The sequence below is a fragment of the Desmodus rotundus genome, chromosome 3, assembly GCF_022682495.2.
Source record: "Desmodus rotundus isolate HL8 chromosome 3, HLdesRot8A.1, whole genome shotgun sequence".
NCBI lineage: Eukaryota > Metazoa > Chordata > Mammalia > Chiroptera > Phyllostomidae > Desmodus > Desmodus rotundus.
Window position 1 is genome coordinate 25,106,529 of NC_071389.1, and position 15,450 is coordinate 25,121,978.

The 15,450-nt window shown below is 46.7% G+C and overlaps 1 protein-coding gene and 1 pseudogene across 2 annotated transcripts in view; one reads left to right on the top strand and one right to left on the bottom strand.

Moving 5' to 3' along the window:
* The window catches only part of RHBDL2 (rhomboid like 2), a 51,562-nt gene extending 40,482 nt beyond the window's left edge, over window positions 1-11,080 (bottom strand). The window contains exon 1 of one of the 2 annotated variants that reach the window (XM_045190856.3): window positions 10,815-11,079. The gene's annotated coding sequence lies outside the window, so the exon portion shown is untranslated. Of the gene's footprint in view, window positions 1-10,814 lie in introns of both variants that reach the window. The other variant, XM_024554859.4, reaches the window with a different exon arrangement.
* On the top strand, window positions 4,797-5,421 carry LOC112299163 (large ribosomal subunit protein uL11-like; annotated as a pseudogene).
* Window positions 11,081-15,450: the final 4,370 nt, after the last annotated feature.

A 15,450-nucleotide genomic window follows, 5' to 3' on the forward strand; every position in this document is an offset into this window, starting at 1 on the left:
ACAGAGCTATATAAGATATTACATATATTTTTGTACCCTATTAGAACATGAAAGATAGTAGTAATAATACACACTTGTGGAGAGACACAGAATTTCACCCCATATCTTGCAATATCCTCAACTCATCGCACATATTGATGGGGGTCAGTCTTTCAAAGCCGCCTCGTGTACACTGAGGGAAAGCGTCTGGAAGAATTCCCAAAGGTGGACACACTATTTAACTAGTTCAACAGACCTAGCGCACCAGAGCATGGGGCTGAAGGGAAACCCTGGCCCTGAGCCATCTCCTTAATTCAAGAGGTTAACTTTCCTTGATAGCATTATGACACTGTATCGGTCTCTTAAGTAAGGAGGCAGAATCACTGCTTTTATTACATATTGTATGTACAGGTATTTTTCAAAAAGACTTTCACTGCTTCATCCACAGTGTTTCTTAAATAGTGACCAACTGTGCTGGTTTGCACGGGGCTAGGGATTTCTTGGGGTGTGGGACTTGGGCAAACTGAGGACAGTCGGTCACCCTATCACTGACCACCTACATCAGAATCGTGAGACATCAGGTGAAGACAACTGGTTCCAGTCCTAAGGCAGTGGTCCTTAGCCCTGGCCATGCATCAGAATTGTCTGAGGAAACTGTAAAAAGTATTGTTGCCTGAGCTCGGCCCAGAGCAATGGAATCAGAGCCTCTGAAGCTGGGGCCAGGGCTCTGGTGGTTTTAATTGGCAACCAAGACTCAAAGCTCCTGTCCCAGAGATTTGGATTGAGAGGGTCTAAGCTAGGGTCTTGCTCAGGAATCTACATGCTTGTTCAACAACTCCCAAGGGGGTTCTTATGCACACCACAGTCTGATGACCAGTGATGTGTGCGTTCCTTGGACAAGCATACCCTGAATGCCTCATATACGACAGGCTCTAGAAACACAAAGAAAAAACAAACAAAAGAAAACCTCCTGTTCCCCAGGCCCTCCCTATGCAGTGGGGAAGAAAGACCTATAAACTGTTCCAACACAGTACACTGTGATTTTAAATTTAAAAGTGGGTCAGCATCATCAGGGTGGTTATGGTTTCTCAGTTCCCAGAAGCCTTGAGTGGTAGATTAAAGATGGAGCATGTGATTTTCCATTCCTTCCACAGAGAGGTGGGGTTTGCTCCTCCTCTCCTTGTTTCTGGGCCAGCCTGTGACTGGTTTTGACCGATACTCCGTGGCAGAAGTAGTGCTGGGTACCCCTCAAGGTCAGGTCTTAAGAGATCTGCGGCCCTCACTTTTGGTCCTCTTGGAATGCTTGCTCTGTGAAGCCTGGCACCATGTAAAAAAGGTTGACTACCCTGCCCTGTCTGGGTGGCTCAGTTGATTGGACGTCGTCCTACACACTGAAAGGTTGCCAGTTCGATTTCTGGCCAGGGCACATACTGGGTTGCAGGTTCAATTCCCCGTCGGGGTGCATACAAGAGGCAACCAATCGATGTTTTTCTCTTTCTCTTTCTTTCTCCCTCCCTTCCCTCCTCTCAAACATAAATAAATAAAATCTTCTTTTTTAAGATTATTTATTTATTTATTTTTAGAGATAGGGGAGAGGAGGAAGAGAGGGAGAGAAACATCAATGTGTGGTTGCCTCTCACAAGCCCCCCCAAGTGGGGGCCTGGCCTGTAACCCAAGCACATGCTCTGACTGGGAATCGAACCAGCGACCCTTTGGTTCACAGGCCAGCACTCAATCCACTTAGCCACACCAGCCAGGGCTAAATAAATAAAAACTTAAAAAAAAAAAAAAAAGAAGAAGAAGAAGAAGAAAGTTTGACAACCCTGAGGCCACCATGCTGTGAGGAAGCCCAAGTTACTGCATGCAGAGAGGCCATGTGGAAGAGCACCGGTGTGCCAGCCTATGAGTGAAGCCATCCTGGACCTTCCAGCCCAGCCCATCCACCAAATGAGTACGGATGCTCCTTGACTTATGATAGGGTTCCACCCTGATAAATCCGTTATAAATTGAAGCTACCATCAGTGGAAAGTGCATTTAATAAACCTAACCTACCAAACATCATAGATGTCCTCAGAACACTTACATTCGTCTACATTTGGGCAAAATCATCTCGCTGCCACTGCCCAGTATCACAAGAGAGAATCAGACTGCATAGTCTAGCCTAGGGAAAAAATTAAAATTCAAGGTACAGTTTCTACTGAATGTACATCACTCTCTCACCATTGCAAAGTCAAAAAAATCGTAAGTTAAACCATTGTAATTTGGGAACCATCTGTCCAGCCAAGTGATTGTCCCCAGCTGACACCATGTGGAGCAGAAGAACTGCTCAGCTGAACTATGCCCCAATTCCAGACCCATAGAATCATGACAAAGTAAGCCACTACATTTTGGGGTGATTTGTTATTCAGCAGTAGCTACCAACACACCTCATTAGAACTACAAGAGAGGACACCCCATACCATTCTGCCTTTCTGATTACATTGTTCATCTTCATAGCCCTCCATGAAATAGAGTCCAGTTGGTCTCCATCTGTGCTTGCACTCCTGCTCCCCTCCAAAACAAAACAAAAACACAACCCTCATCAGAATATATCAACTCTCTGCTTAAACCCCTTCAATGGTTTCCCACTGTCTTCGAGATAGATGCAGATCCTTACTATGGCAGATTATATCCTACATGACCTAGCTCCTGCCTGCTTTGTGGAATTCTACCACTCTCCCCCAACTTCTCTGTGCTGCAACCACAGGGCCTCCTTTCAGTCCCAGGAACACACCGAGCTCTCTCCTGCCTCAGGGTCTTTGCATTTGCTGTTCCCTCTACCTAACCGTTTCTCCATCCCTCACACACATCCCAACACATTCATATAAGGCTAACTCCTTCACTTCCCTAGGAAGTCTTCCCTAATAAATCAGCAAGTGAATGAAGAATGAAGAAGAAGGAAGTATGGAAGAAGAGAGCACGGAAATTACAGTAGTCAGAAAACCTTGATTCTTGCTGCAGTTCTGCCCCTGCTTACCTAACCAGGCACTCACCTCACCTGATCAGAATCCGTGTCCCCACCATGATGCACGTGTTTATGTGTGCCACACACCAGAAGTCTTCACGGTTTTTGCTCTCGAGTCCCCATAAGAATTTTGAAAAAGCTATGACCCTCTCACACGTTTTAAAATAATAACTAAAATTATTTTTCATGCCCTGGCCAGCATGGCTCAGTTGGTTGGGCATGTCCTGCAAAGCAAAAGGTTGCCAGTTCGATTCCTGGTCAGGATACGTGCCTGAGTTGCAGGCCTGGTTCCTGGTTGGGGCGTGTGCGACAGGCAACCGATCAATGTTTGTCTCTTACATCATTGTTTTTCTCCCTGCCCTCCCCAATAAATGAATGAGTGAATGAATAGATAGATAGATAAAAATCTTTTAGAAAATTATTTTTCATGAGTAAAAATAGGTTCCAAGGTAGCATTTTTCTGGCACAGTTTTTATTAGAGACATGATTTAGATATACAGGGTCCAGCACAAATAACGCCCCTCTTTTATTACAAAATCATAAGCATGTAATTCTGTAACATAACACTGTCTCACTCAAGCACGCCATGTGACATTTTAGGTGAAATGTTCAAAGTAAAACTATAATGATTACACCCGTATCACTACCCAATCAACCACACTCACGCAGGCCTCACTTCCGCCGGACCCTGTATTTTCATCCAAACCTCGGAGCTACAGATCTAGCTTGTTCAGTTTATGGAACTTGTCTACCATACAAACCAACTGTCAAAGCCAGTCCTCACTGTCAAACCGTCAACCAAACCAGAATAATGGTCTGCCTGTAAGAAAATCCACCTTCATTTTAAAAAAATTCTATAAATGAGCTCATTTGCATCCCCATGACAACTGGCTCAGATCCCAATTATAATTTTACAACACATAAAAAGCTAAAGCATTTGTGTTTAGAGTGGAGTAGCATAATGTTCAGAGCACACATTCTAGAGGAAAGGGACAAGAGTTCAAACCCTGATCGCCACTTAATAGCTCTATGACCTTGGGGAACTTATTAAACCTCTGGGTGCCTTGGGAACCTCATCTGTAAAAGAAGAATAATAAGTATCTACTTTATAGATCTGGTATGCATATCAAATGAGTTTATTAATCTGTAAAGCCCTTAGAACAATGTCTGGCACGTAACTAACATTAAACAAGTATTTTTTTTTAAAGATTTTATTTATTTTTTAGAGAGAGGAGAGGAGAGGGAAAAAGAGGGGGAAGGAACCATTGATGTGTGAGAGAAACATTGATCAGTTGCCTCTCACACACGCCCAACAGGGGACCTGGCCAGCAATTCAGGCATGTGCCCCGACAGGGAATCGAACCAATGACCTTTCAGTTTGTGGGACCAACGCCCATCCCACTGAGTCACACCAGTCAGGGCAGGTTTTTTTTTTTTTAAATAAATACTGTAAGAGTCTGTACTAAGGCACCACCTCTTCAGTTTACTTTATCTAATCTCTCTCTCTGCTTAATCTCTCTGGAACAAAGCATTCTCCAATTATCCTTTTGGTTGTTGTATTCCCAAGTAACTCACCATAAAAAGATTCAGGAAGGACCTAGTAAAGCCAGAGAAAGGAAACAATGAAAGCAGAGTTGAAAAGGAGAATTTAAAAGAATCAAGACAAGCAGAGTATTTTCAGGAAAGAGTACCTAAGGAATCTGAGGATCTGGAAACTGATTCCCTTGAAGCTACCCAGGTCCACGTCCCCCCCTGTTCCAGGGCCACTGCCACATTTGGCACAAACTCCCTGGACACGTTCAGAGCTCTATAAATGCCTGGTGTCCCATCCACAACTCCATCTCTTTCTCTTTTATATAAGAAATCACAGCTTTTGGCTTTTCGCTTTGGGCTCAGAGGAGGCTTAAGTGAAACTTTCTTTGCTTGGTCAGTCCAAATTCAGGTTCATCTGACAACAGTTGCCTCCAAGATAAAAGTCGTATACTTGAGATGTGCTGGTGGGGAAGTCAGTGCTACATCTGCCCTGGCCCCCAAGGTCAGACCCCTGGGTCTGTCTCAAAAAAAGTTGGTGATGACATCGCCAAAGCAACAGGTGATTGGAAGGGTCTGAGGATCACAGTGAAACTGACCATTCAGAACAGACAGGCCCAGACTGAGGCAGTGCCTTCTGCCTCTGCCCTGATCACCGAAGGCATCAAAGAACCACCAGGAGACAGAAAGGAGCAAAACAACATTAAGTACAGTGGAAACACCACTTTTGATGAGATTGTCAACACTGCCCTACAGATCCAGCACCAGTCTTTAGCTAAAGAACTCTCTGGAACCATCAAAGTTTTCCTGGAACTGCCCAGTCTGTGGGCTGCAGTGTCGACAGCTGCCACACTCGTGACATCATGGATGGCATCAGCAGTGGTGCCGTGGAATGTTCAGCTAGTTAAGAACTACAAAGGAAAATATTTCAGTTAAAGATCATTTGACAACCAAAAAAAAAAAACAAACCAGGAAGCACAAAGGATTGCAAATTAGCAAGCAGTATATCCTGAATTTGTTCCAGATTATACAAATGTAAATCATTCATACATTTCAGTACTTTTATAATATATTTTTAAATTTCAGCTACATTAGCTGTAACCCAGTGTACAGCTGAAGGCAAAGAACTCACAGATCAGGACAGACACGGAACAAGTCAGGGCACCCTTCATGAACCTAGAGTCCTAAAAAGAAAGATTCATTTCCTCAGACAAGTAGGAACCCCATCAGGCCTGGAGATCATGGTGTCATCTCCTCAACCCTCAGGCATCAGCCACACTTCTAAAATACAAATCAGATGGTGTCCTCCCTTTGCTAAGTCCCTCCAATAAGTTACCCAGTGCCCTTGGTGTAACATCTAGGTTCCTTAACAAGACACACAAGGGCCCCAAGACCTGAGCCCTGCCTATTTTCTTTATTCTCATTTCTTGCCATTCCTCCGTGCACATACCCCACACTCAGCCATGCTGAGCCCCCAGCAATTCCAGCTCCCTCCCTCTGCTGGGCCTTTTCATAAGAGTCTCCCTCTGCTAGAATAGTTTTCCTCCCCAATGTGTTTCCTGGTGAAGTCTTAACACGCCCTTCAAAGATTGTCCTAAACCCCTCCTCCCAAAGCTGTACTAAGCATCTACTAAGTGTGTGCCGCAGTGGAGAACAAAGCAGAGACGGTAGAATTAAATGCACCTCTTAGTGCCTTCAACAACCTCTGTTCCTGTCTAGGGTACTATGGCCTTCTTTATATTATCACCATCTCCTCTGCAAGGCTGTGAGTAGGTACCCTGAGAACAGGACTTCTGTTTCATTCATCTTCAACTCCTTATTGTAGAGCCCATGAAATGCATCAATAAATGTATCCTGGAGACTTCCTGTGAAGATGGCGGTATAAACACTGCTCCCCTCTTCACAAAACCACATCAAAATGACAACTAAGTTATAAAACAACCATCATTCAGAAACAATTACAGAATTAAAGAAGAAACCATATCAAAACTGGCAGGAGGAGCACAGACACAGAATGGGCGGGTCCCACACCCATGTGTGGTGGATAAAAACTGGGAGGGATATCTCAGGAGCAAGGGGTTCCAGCCTCACAACAGGCCCCACAGTCTAGCTGTAAAAACCAGTGGGGATTGAGGCTGTGAAAGACAGAAACTGCTGGACTCCTAGCAGTTCCTCTTAAAGGGCCCATACACAGACCTACTCGGACTCACTCCCTCTGAGCTCCAGCATGGGGGCAACAGATTGAAAGGCATCAGAGATATATACAGGGGGTAAATGAATTATTCAGCATCAGGGCGAGAGCTGGAGGGCAGCTTTCTCCCAAACAGAAGTGCTAGCAGAGGCTACTGTTCCTTTTCTGAGCCCTTCCACTGCAGAGCCAGAGTCAGCAGGCGGGCACCTGAGACTCCATCAACCTGGCTTACATTGTTTGTCCCACCCTTGTGATTCCCTGAGGCCCTGTCCCACCCAACTTCCAGGCCTACCCAAGCTGTTTCCAGTGGCTTTTCCATCCGAATGGCTTGTCTTGGTCGTGCTTCAGATTTCCTAATTCTCTCAAACAAATAGCATCTGGCTTCAGCAAGCCCCATACCTCTTGCTAAGTTGCCCCAGGCCAGCATCAACAGCAGCTGGCCTTGGTTCACAGCTTGGCCTCACCTGGGCACCTCTAAGCCAGCACAAGCAGCAGCCATCTGCAGATCGCTCTGTAGCTTATGCTGTGTGACCCCAGACAGAACACAGGCAGTGGCAGACCTAGGAAGTGCCAACAGCAATCAAGGATCAACTACAACAGGAGAGTGTACACAGCCCACACAGTGGGTGCACCTTGAGTACCCAGCTTGGGTAATAGGGGAGGCTGTGCCACTGGACCCTACAGGACACCTACTGCATTAGGCCACTCTTATCAAGCCTGGGAGACATAGCAGCTCTACCTAATACATAGTTACAAACACAGGGAGGCTGCCAAAACGAGGAGGCAAAGAAACATGGCCCAAATGAAAGAAGAGAACAAAAGTCCAGAAAAAGAACTGAACAAAATGAAGACAAGCAAGCTACTAGATGCCGAATTCAAAACACTGGTTATAAGGCTGTGCAAGGAACTCAGTGAGAACCTCAGTAGCATAAAAAAGATCCAGTCAGAAATGAGGGATACACTAATTATAATAAAGACCAATTTACAGGGAAACAACAGTAGAGTGGATGAAGTCAAAAATCAAATCAGTGATTTGGAATATACGGAAGCAAAAAACAACCAATCAGATCAGCGAGAAGTAAAAAATCCGAACACATGAGGATAGCATAAGGAACCTCTGGGACAACTTCAAGCATACGAACATCCACATCAGGGGAGTACCAGAAGGAGAAGAGAAAGAGCAAGAAATTGGAAACTCATTTGAAAAAATAATGGCAGAAAAATTCCTTAACTTGATGAAGGAAACAGACATACTTCCTAAACAAACTTGGAAATAGACAAACTAGGAAATAGACAAACGTGGTGAAGGAAGTCCAAGAAGCACAGGGAGTCCCAAACAAGAAGAACCCAAAGAGGCCCACACCAAGACACATCATAATTCAAATGCCGAAGCTTGAAGAAAAAGAAACAATTTTTTAAGATGTATTTATTTACATTTTAGAGAGGGGGAAAAGGAGGGGGAAACATCAATGTGCAAGAGATACATCAATTGGTTGCCTCTCCCATGTCCCCAACTGGGGACCTGGCCTACAACCCAGGTGTGTGCCCTGACTGGGAATCAAACCAGCAATCTCTTGGTTCGTAGGCTGGCACTCAATCCACTGAGCCACACCAGCCAGGGCAAAGAAAGTATCTTAAAAGCGGCAAGAGAAAAGCAGTTACCTACAAGGGAGTTCCCACAAAATTGTCAGCTGATTTCTCAAAAGAAACTTTGCAGGCTAGAAGGGATTGGCAAGAAATATTCAAAGTCATCACTTTTGAATATTTCAAAGCAAGGACCTACAACCATTACTGTCTGGATAGCTATCATTTAGAGCCAAAGTACAGATAGGAGCTTCTCAGACAAGAAAAACCTAAAGGAGTTCATCACCACCAATCCAGTATAATAAGAAATGTTAAAGGATCTTCTTGAAGAAGAAGAAGATCAAAAATATGAACAATAAAATGGCAATAAATATGTATCTATCAACAATTGAATCTAAAATTAAAAAACAACCAAGCAGAACAGAAACAGAATCATAGATACAGACAAGGTTTTGATGGTTGCCAGAGGGGAGAGGGGTCAGGGGGATAGGCGAAAAAGGTGAAGGGATTAAGAAGTACAAGTTGGTAGTTACAGAATAGTCATGGGCATGTAAAGTATAGCATAGGAAATAGAGTAGCCAAAGAACGTGCATGCATGACCCATGGACATAGACAACTTATGGGGACTGCCTGAGGGAGTAGGGGGTGAGCTAGGTGGAGGGGGGGAAAGGGGGAAAATTGGGACAACTGTATTAGCATCATCAATAAAATACAATTTTTAAAAAATGTGCCCTGGCTGGTGTAGCTCAGTGGATTGAGCGCGGGCCTGTGAACCAAAGGGTTGCCAGTTTGATTCCCAGTCAGGGCACATGCCTGGGTTGCAGGCCAGGTTCCTAGTAAGGGATGCGTGAGAGGCAACCACACATAGATGTTTCTCTCCCTCTTAAAAAAAAAAAAAAAAAAAGTTTGCTAGACTCATTTACTCAAGGATTCATCAAAAATTTCTGTTTCGAGAATTCATCAAAAATATTCAGCAATACAAGTTGCTGGTTGTACAACTGAACCAACAGACACTGTCCCTGCCCTCTTGGGACCAAAAGTGCACTTGATAGAATGAATGATGTGTGAATGAATGAATGAGTTAATGAATCAGGGAAGTAGTGTGCTCCTCCCCACCTGGATGGGGCAGCCCAGAGCAGGGGATGTATAGGCAGGAGAAGCTGGTGTCTGGGAAGCTGGGAAAGATGATGTCCTTTTGTTCTTTCTGATACAGGGAAACTTACTAGCCATGTGACCTTAGGCAAATCCTTTAGCCTGTTTGCACTTTCATTTTAATGGTATCATAACAGAGTTATGATTACATGAGTTAATGCATTTAAAAGCAGAGTGGGTTTAGGAACAGGTAGTTCTCATTACTTGCTCAGTGTGAGTGCACAGATTCAGAAACACAGCAGGAGAGCCTGCTGGGGAAAACACCCCCTGCCGCCCCAGGTCCCATCCCTGGTCCAGCATTCTCACCTCAGACCCGCTGGAGACACCCTCCCCACTGAGCCCAACCTCCACCCCTTGTTGACCTCCCTGTTTTCCCTTTCCAGTTCTGTGTTTACTTTCCAGTGCTTTCCAGGCCCAAGGTTGTCTTACACATCTTTACCAGCCTACAGAGGGGGATGTGGCAGGAAAGGGCCCAAAGAAGAAGGGAAGAGCACCCAAGTTTATTGAGGCTTCAAGACATGCCTGGCACCAGGGTCAGTGCTTCACCTGCATTATCTCCTGTCATCTTCATTACATTTTACAAATGAGGAAACTGAGGCTTGGGAAGAGAACAGAAGTGGGACATGAAACCAAGTGTCTTTATGATTCCAAAAGAATTTTCCTCAGTGCCACACTGCCTACCAACTTATAAACATTAAATGTTTGTGAAATAAATTTCCATTTTCTTATTCCCCGCAAGAGCAGAAATTGTGTGTGTTTTTCTGCCCCAGAGAATCCAAGATACATATTCAAACAATGATGAATAAACAAACGAATAATAAAAAATATGGACAACTGAAATCCCTCAGATACCCCATGCTAGGAAGGAGGAAACAAGTAACCCTGAGGGAGGCGCCTTGGAGGAAGAAGCCAGAGACTGTGTCCCCTCGCTGTGGTCTGCAGCGCCCAGAGCAGGGGCACAGTGCAGGCAACACAGGAGGGCTAGGAACTGGCTCAGTTGCAGCGGGGGGAAAGCTGGGAGGCAGGAGGGAGGGTGGGATGTTATGGGGGGAATGTGATGAAGGGAGAGAGAAGGCGGATGATTGATCAGCGCACAGAAAGGGAATAGCATTACGTGGTACCCCCACCGTGCCCCTCGGGAAGAAGCCTAGAAACAGCCTCCTGACTCCTGGTCAAACACATTGCCAACTTTGAAAAGAAAGTTGCAAAATCCCAAGGGGCCATTCCGAAAGGCTACTCCGGAAGGGAGGTTGCCAAGGGAACAAGGTACGTTCTGCCTCCTTCTCACTGCCCCCACTCTCACACTTCCTGCCCTCAGCCCCCTTGGCCACACGCAGGGACTCCCTCCACCCGCTCCCAGCTTCCGCAGCTTACCTCCTTCCCGGAGGCGTCCCAGGCAGGGCTGGCTGCTTTCCGTGTTCCGTCCCGGGCCAAGGAGGTGCCTCTGCTGCCCTGAAGTTCTTGCTCTTTTTCTGGGTGATCCTCGGCCCCTCCTCGAACTAAATTTGCCCTGCAGGTTCCCAGCCACCCTGCCCTGGGGGGCGGGAGCCTGAGGAAATCCCCTCCCTCCCAGCCTTGGGCCTGGGCAGCCGCCAGCCAACTCCGCAGTCTCACTCCTGGGCTGGCCCTAGATGAATGAGTCTTCCCCCTCCGCCTGCCTGGGACTGAGCCAGGGAGCCTGTGCCAGCCTCTCTGCTGTTTCTCCGTGGCCTTGACTCTGAACTCCACTTCTCCTCCAAGTCCTACCCCACTGCTCTATGTCTGGGTCTTCTGCCTTGCATTCGCAGCTCTCTAGGAAAGCCCTTAGCAAGGTGGGCTCTGTCTATCCAGCTGTGCCCTGGTAGAAACCCAGGCCCCGTGCTGGGCACCAGGTAGGTGACTTGATGACTCTCAGCAGGGGTTTAGTCACAAGCCCCAGGCTCTCTCCGCTAAACTGGTTGTACATTGGCCCTGATGAAATATGTCTGCCAGTCTCCGATTATTCATTCAATGAATTTTGAGAATAACTCGCATGTGCTAGGCCCTGAGGATGAAGAGGTGAATTAACATGGTTGCTGACATCATGCTGTACTAGGAAGAGAACAATGAAGTATTTCTGCAGATGTTGGCCCAAATTCAGGCATCAGAAATCCAGGGATTCATCCCCTGTGGGAGGTTGTGGGAAAGCTCTTAGAGAAGATGACAAACCAGGTGGGTTTTGAAAGATGAACAGTTCTCCACAGCTGTAAGGAGGAAGGGAAGCACGGGCAGACTGAACAGGCCGGGCAACGGGGTGGACTCTGGCAGGAACTGCTGGAAGTCGGAGTCGTGATCGAGGAGGGTCAGATCCGGAAGGGCCTTGTGCATTTGTTAAAGGACCTGGATTTATCCTGTAGGCACTGAGAATCACAGACAGGTTTTTAACAAGGGAGACAAATTTCAGATTGTAAATGGATGGCTGGGGACAGCAATGTAAAGAGTGGTTTTGAAGGGACAAGACTGGAGGCAAGAAAAACAGCCAGACTGCGGTAAACACCAAGGCAATGGATGATATGGGCTTAACCGGGGCCCAGGCCGGAGCTAGAAAGGAAGGGATGGATTCAAAGATGTTACTGGGATTAGCACTGATGAGAGTTAGTGAATAAGGGAAGAATCTCCCCCTCGTGATCTAATTATCTCCCAAAGACATCCTCTCCAAATGCCAGTCCATTGGGGGTTAGGGCTTTAACATATGAATGGAGGTGGGGGTGGGGCACAGTTCAGTCCCTAGCACCAGGCATACTGCCCACCAATGAAACTGAGCAGGAAAGGAAGACTCAGAAGCCATAAGAGTAAATGAGAACTGGAGGGGACAGAGAAAGTATGGCGAAGGGGTGGGGAGCCCTGGGAGATGCCCCAAAGCACTAGAGAGGGGCAGCTGAGGCAGTTTATAGGGAACTCATACCTATGTATGAGGGAGGTGCACCCCACCCTTAATTTCTAGCTAACAGAGGTTACAAGGTCACCTGCTAGAAGTTAGAGAGATCAAGGTGGAGCGGAAGATTGAAGCAATTTGTCAATGTTTGAAAAAAAGAGCTGGGTGGAAAGAGAAAAATGACCAATGTAATGTAGAGGTCCACAGAGAGATGTCCAGGACCCCATCAGGAAGGCAAAGGTTCACAAGGAGACAAGAGTGAGGGGCCCTCAGGAAGTGAGAAACTAAGAAAAGCAGGTCCCATCCTGAGTGGCATCACAGTAAGGTCCATGCAAAATGGATGAAGCCTAAGGTGAATGCCACCAACCTCATTCAGCAGCTAGGACTAGAGGCTGAGCTTTCCCATAAGATAGAAAATGTCTACAGGAAGAAGGTAGACTTCTTTCTGACCCCTGCTCAGAAGGGCGATGGGCAGCCACAGAAGTGCAAAGAGCCCACGAGATGAACATCGGCACCGAGGCGGGTCACAGAACCGTGCAAGGTCAACCCTGCTTCTCCCACCGAAGAACGCTGGACCCACGCTGTCAGACATGCAACTGACCATCCCCACCTTCCAGCCAACCTCCCTTGTTCCCATTTCATCCTCAGCAAGCTGCTTCCTAAGCTGTATCATTTCACAAAGTGAAGGTGTCTGCCCACACCCAGCGCACATCAGTTAGGAAGCTCTTGGAAAACAAAACCTGTATCTTATTTATCTGTGTGTCCCCAGCACCCAGCACGGGGTGTAGCACTGAGATAGGATTCAAAAACAGTATTTGCAAAACATCTGAAGAGAGCTGATATGAATATTTTTTGTAAATTAATAAATTCTTATTCAGGAGCTGTACATCGGTGGCTTGTGAAGCTCATTAATGTGAATCAGTACCTACAAATCACATGAGTTCTGAGATATTGACAAGCTCATGTTTCCAAGATGGCAAAAAACCGGAGTCCGCTCCTGGACTGTGGTGCTTTCACCAAGATCGCGCCCCTTTGGAGCCAGTGAATCAGTGCTACCTCCACCCAGTACTGTTCCTCCCTCCCCATCTTGAAGCTTAAAGGGTCTTTTCCAATTTGGATGTTTCAGTGAAAATTCCTACAAATATTTGTGTGGCTTTTTTTCTCCAGCAGCTCTTCACTGCTCAGGTAAAGAACACAGGGACAGGGTGTAGGATCGATTTAGGTTTGGGCGCTGCAGTAGGACAAGGGCCAGGGGTCCTTTCAGGTCACCACATCCCCATTTCTCCGAGAGCAGCTCCTCCCCACCCTCCCTCGGGACTTTGACTGTCCTGTGTGTATCTGTGACCAGCATTGGCCACTGTGATTGGACCAGAGAAGAAGGACATTTGACTCAGGTGTGGCCAAGTCATTTCCCTTTCCTAAAAATCTGCAGTGGAGATCGGGAGACCCTCCTGCACCTCTGCTTCTAGCTGAAACTTAAAGAGTCAGTCTGGGAGCTAAGGAGGGTTCCTTGTGTGGAGATGCAGAGTAGGCCAACCTCCTCCTGGGCCCTCCGAGCTTACCTCACCGTGTGGGGGAAACGCAGTCCTTCCCTCCTGTGTCTCCTTCACTGCTCACACAGAATGCTTCACTTCAGGCAATTCTGGTCACCGAAGGTGAGTGGGGCTCCCCCACCAAACAATTCTCTGACGCCAGCTGGGTGTCCTACCATTTAACTCAATTCCGACACTATCTACCTGAAAATAGCATCAGACCCCACAAATTAAGGGCCCAGTCCCACAAGGCTGCCCCCCCACTTCAGATGCCAATCACAAATGGTAGGTCCCCGGGTTACCCACAACTTCCATCCGACTTGACTACAAATCAGAGCTCCCATGTTCCCCTCCTCAGGGTTTGATTAATTTGCTCGAGTTGCTCAGGGAACTCAGGGCAACATGTTTACCAGTTTATTAAATGATATGATGAAAGATACAGATGAAAAGACAGATGAAGAGATGCTGTGGGTGAAGTCTGGGAGGGTCCCAAGCACAGGAGCTTCTGTCCCCATGGAGCTGGAGTGTATCACCTTCTTAGCATGTGGATGTGTTTACCAACCTGGACGCTCTCCAAACCCCATACTATTGGGATCTTATGGAGGCCTCTTCTCTTAGGGATGATCGATTATTAACTCCATTTCTAGCCCCTTTCCACTCTCCAGAGAGTGGGGATGGGGCTGAAAATTCTAAACTCTAGTCCTAGCTTGTTCTTGCTGCTGTTTGGTGCCCGTCCAGGAGCCCACCCCGAGTTGCCTCATTAGAACAAAAGATGCTCCTACTGCTCTTTCTACTTGGGAAATTACAAGAGGTTTAGGAGCTCTGTGCCAGGAACTGGGGGCAGAGACCAATATATACTTTCTATTATTTCACACACACCCTCACACCTACACAATGTATTTACATTTTCTGTATGTCCTTTTCTTACCCTACGAAAGGGCATGCCCTGATATGAGTTCTTCCAGAGCAGTAACCTCCTCTGTTTCATCTTTGTATCCATGCAATTATTCCCAAAATCCAACACAAAGTATGAAATAGCCCTGGCTGGTGTGGCTCAGTGGGCTGAGTGCCCGGCCTGTGAACTCAAAGGTCACCAGTTTGATTTCCAGTCAGGGCACATGCCTGGGTTTCAGTCCAGGTCCCCAGTGGGGGGGTGTGAGAGGCAGCCGATTGATGTATATCTCACACACTGATGTTTCTCTCCCTCTCTTTCTCCTTCCCTTCTCCCTTCTCTAAAAAATAAAAAAGACATCTTTTAAAAGCATGTTTCTAAACATGTCAATTAGAAGTACTACTGACTGGTGTGGTTAAGTGGATTGAGTGCCATCCTGAGGACAGAAAGGTCGCTGGTTCCATTCCCAGTCAGGGCACATGCCTGGGTTGCAGGCCAGGTCCCCAGTTTGGGGAGTGCGAGAGGCCCCATGCTTGTCTGACCTTGACTGGCATGTAAGGAATCTCTAGGAGAAAACAGAAGTAAACAGTTGTGAGAGGCCTACTTGCCCTGGGGGCTTATATGGATTCCTAGTGACCTAATACCTGTGTTTTCATGAGCCACCAGAAGTGGGGGAGCCTGAGCCTGAAAAGA